This window comes from Solenopsis invicta, chromosome 16 (assembly GCF_016802725.1).
Source record: "Solenopsis invicta isolate M01_SB chromosome 16, UNIL_Sinv_3.0, whole genome shotgun sequence".
Taxonomy (NCBI): domain Eukaryota; kingdom Metazoa; phylum Arthropoda; class Insecta; order Hymenoptera; family Formicidae; genus Solenopsis; species Solenopsis invicta.
The window spans coordinates 17,595,241-17,599,922 of NC_052679.1; the positions used below are offsets into that span (position 1 = coordinate 17,595,241).

Here is a 4,682-nt window from a genome sequence, read left to right on the forward strand (position 1 = left end):
CTTTAATTGGCCACAAAATTTTCGTGCCTTTTCGGAAAATAATAAAATCACCGGAAGAATTCCAATAAGGCGTGCCACTGGATCAAAGTACTGTGGGAGATTTAAAAGATAGTGACAACGTTATAGACTGCATCGTCTAGCAGATAATAATGGCTCATTATATAATTTTTTAATTACTTTACTGCAAATAGTAACATTAAAACTTTATTTTATTATTAAAATATGCAAAAAATAAATGTGTTTAGATTAATAAAAAATCGTTTACTGCGTATATTTTTAATTTTTAATATTATAATAATCAGAAAAAAATTTTTATAACAAAAATTTTAATTTTTGACTTTGAAAAGTATAGACCATATCACATTCGTGTTGTAATTTAATCAATAATTGCATAATAATTATTGCGTTTACTCCTATTAATCTATTTACATTAGTTGCAATTTTTGGAGAATCCATTTATTTTTTATAATTTTAAAAAATGAATAATGAAATCATTTCGGTCTGTTTCATGGCGGACCTAGCAATTGTGCAGAATGTATCAAATGGGCACGGTGGAATAATAACCCAATAACGTGAATCTCTTGCCCCTTCCAAACGAATATAGAATCGCATATACTTAAGCAATTCGAAGGCTTTATATTCCCGAGCGTTAATCGACGTGTTTCAGTCAGCAAGAATGTTTTGTGAGCTCATCATTCGTTAAAATAGTTCTGCAGGTTTCTGGTTTTGATGCAGGGTTGCTTATTCTTAAGTGCACAGATTTATAGATAAGAGACAGAAACTAGAACCCCAGAGACTAAGGAGCTAAATTTATTGAAGCCCACGTTATTGGAAGTGAAAAATCATTTTTAACTGAAAATGATATACGTATGTATATTCATTATTTATATTAATTTTGTGGCTTACTTATTTTAATAAATCGTGAACATAAATTGATATAAAAAGATTGATTTGATTTTAATAGAAAAATTACATAATTAATAAATAAATATAAAAAATATAATTTCCGTGTAAAAAAAATATGATTAATATTTTCTTATAAAATTTGAATTATTTTTGATATATAAATTCTTCAGTAACAACTTAAAAAGTTACGGTAAAATTTTTATCTAAAAATTAATTATTAAACTTTTCTAATTTAAATGTTGTATATAGTTTCTTTTTTCAAAAATTATATTTTTTATTAAAATAATATTATCGTACAATCATAAACTTAATAATTTGCTGTTATTTTGTAGTTGTATTTTAAGCTTATTTTGTAAATACTAATAAATTAAAATAACAATTCAAATAGTGATATAATAATTCAATTATATAACAAGAATATATTGTAAAGCTGTAAACTGTAGCTGTTCTACTGTTTTTCACGTTTGCACTCTTATGAATTAAGGTCATTGTTGAAATGATTTTGCTAAAAAAGGGGCGAAGACCGCTATATGTTTCGTGAAGGCGTTTCGTGATGCTTGTTTGTACTACTTGCTATCTCTTTCTTCCTAATTAAAATTGATTTAAAGGATTGCTTTTAGAATCTGTAACAAGTCTATTCACTGCGCGTTATTTATTCACTCCCGTATTACGTATTTAACGAGAGTTTAAGATGTATAAAGAACTGTTAATTATAAACTTTTAATTTTCTAATCTGTATCTTAAAAACTTATTAATGCATAAAAAACAATAAAAATGTATTTGTTATTAAAGCTGTTAACTAAAATTATTAAAGCGCATCGAATCGTCCGTCGTTGAGACGTCAAATATTTAACTGGTTAGGGAAGGCAGTGGATATAAAAATATTTAGTATAAGTTGCATTTTATAGTTTATTTTATTTACCAATTATTTTCGTTTTCAGGTTGCAGATCATATTTCTCCGAAGAAACTTATTATGAAATTGTTCCATTATCAAACACGAAATCATCGACTCACAATCAGCTGGAGTTTGAAAGTCCTTCTTCTCTATCTTGCCTTGGTCTCATCCCACGAATCTGTGCCCTCGAATTATCAGGATACATCAGATGTATTGACATTAAAAATAAAGGCAGGAGAATCCGAGGCATCAATAACTCTAGGAAAGGATCTGGTTCTCGGTCCCCCTTTGTCGACCAAAGCATCGATCGTCGCCGATTCCAACGATATCACTTCTACAAAAATTGCTCCTCTCGTATCTTCCACGATCGTCAACCGACACTCGTCTTTCGGAGAGCATGCCATTTCCCGAAAACCCGTCTCGAAAGATACGGATCCTCGTGATTCTTACGTCGATAGTCGTAAGTCTTGGGTCAGCAAGAATCCGAAGATTGCTTGGAAAAGGGATAGTTATCTTCAGGCACTGATGCATTCTCATAACAGCGAGGATTCGCGAGAAGGAATCGTGCAAACGGACTCAAAGACAAAGGCAAACAGGAGGGAGTACGTGCAGGGGTCCGTTTACAAGCCGCAAGTAGAATACGGTTAGCCCGATTCGACATACGCATCGAAGAGCCCGCGAATCATCTACGGCGAGTCCAACATTCCCTCATCCGGCAATTCTTATTCTCAACCTCAACCCTTCAGGCCGTCGATGGACTACAATGATCGGTATAACGTACCGCAGAATTCTTATGGCCCGCCACAGAATTCGTGTGGACCGCCGAATGGTGGTCCTTCCTTTTATTCTCAGACTACTTCGTATGGACCACCTGGAAACTATCTATCTCCTCAACAAGGTGAGACGAGAGGTATCGTCGGCCACTAAGGTTGAACTATTCGATGTACTTGTATTATAATTATTAATATGATCAAAATTTAACGTTACAACGAAGTTTCATAAGTTATAGTAGAGAGAAACATTTGATTCTATATTTATCTATATATACTTTTTATTTATTAGATTTGAATAAAAATTGATGAAGTCTTTTAAAATTTTAAACGTTCACGTTACACGTTTAAAATAATTTAAGTTTTACATGCACGTTATTTGATTAATTTGTCTTTAATTTATCAACTTTAATGAATTTTTATTGCATTGATTTTTCTTCGGCAAAAATATGTTTTCTTGAATTGAGTTTTATATTTTTAATGCTCCTCAATCACTTGAATTATTATTTCGTGCTTCATTTCTTTACAGGATACGGTCCTTCTATACATACTTCCGTTCCAACTCCCATTTACGGTGCGCCCTATTCGCTTCCGAAAGTGACGCACTTTTCTCTTCTGCCCAGTATCAATCTAGGATTGCCGCTCGCTCTCAAACTAAACGCATTCACCATCGCGAAAATCATATTGAAGTTGGTGATCTTTAAGATGATTGTAAAATTCATCGCGGTAATCTGCTTGTTACTCTTCATACCTAAACTTAAGATCATCAAAAAGAAGGTCTCTGGTAATAACGACGAAGAAGACGACGAGGAACGAAATTTCTCATCGCGTAAGTTCTCAAATTGAATCCCTAAACTTTCAACTTTAATAATAATTTTGTGTAATAAATGAAATTGTAATGAGACTTTTTAAATGAAAATTTTGCTAATTAAGATTATTATTTTTTTAACTCATTTATCGTATTTTGCTAATGACGTTTCATATTTTTCAGCTCATTCCATAGTGTTTGAAAACACTAAACGCTCTCGAAGATACAGTAAAAAGTTCACGACGTAAGAATCACGAGGATCAGTATCCTGCGAGACGGGTTTTTGGGAAATGGCATGCTCTCCGAAAGACGAGTGTCGGCTGACGATCGTGGGAAATACAAGAGGAGCAATTTTTGTAGAAGCGATATCGTTGGAATCGGCGACAATCGATGCTTTGGTCGACAAAGGGGGATCGAGGACCAGATTCTTCCCTAGAGTTATTGATGCCTCGGATTCTCCTGCCTTTATTTTTAACGTCAATACACCTGATGTATCCTGATAATTCGAGAGCACAGATTTGTAGGATGAGACCAAGGCAAGATAGAGAATAAAGACTTTCAGAATCCAGCTGATTGTTAGTCGATGATTCCATGTTTGATAATGGAACAATTTTTCTATTAAAATCAAATCAATCTTTTTATATCAAAATATGTTCACAATTTATTAAAATAAGTAAGCCACAAAATGAATATAAATAATGAATATACATACGTACATCATTTTCACTTAAAAATGATTTTTCACTTCCAATAACGTGGGCTTTTAGCTCCTTAGTCTCTGGGGTTCTAGTTTTTGTCTCTTATCTATAAATCTGTGCACTTGAGAATAAGCAACCCTGCATCAAACACAGAAACCTGCAGAACTACTTTAACGAATGATGAGCTCACCAAACATTCTTGCTGATTGAAACACGTCGATTAACGCTTGTCAATAAAGTCATCGCCTTTATATAGGCGATTCTATATTCTATATATTTCATATAATAGTTTTTACTTTATTATTTCCTTTAAATAAATCATATACACCGTTATCAGGCGACTCAAAAACTAGGATATGTAGGTAGTTTTCTTACAGTTTTTTTTCTAAATAATCAGAGAAAAACTTTTAAAAGAAATATACATTTTAGTTTTTTAACTCGCTTTTCTATCTTAAAAAAAAAGTTACTTCAGTTTAAAATTATTTTTTAAAAAGGGATTACAGTATACTATGATTTATGTGGAGACATTACTGATACAAGAACTCTTTAATAATAATTAATATCCGTTTTTCAATCATCGTCTCAGAGATGTCCAGGAAATATT

General features: G+C 32.3%; 1 pseudogene; it reads left to right on the plus strand.

Annotated features, from left to right (window-relative positions):
• Nucleotides 1–646: 646 nt before the first annotated feature.
• Nucleotides 647–4,359, plus strand: LOC105207526 (annotated as a pseudogene).
• Nucleotides 4,360–4,682: the final 323 nt, after the last annotated feature.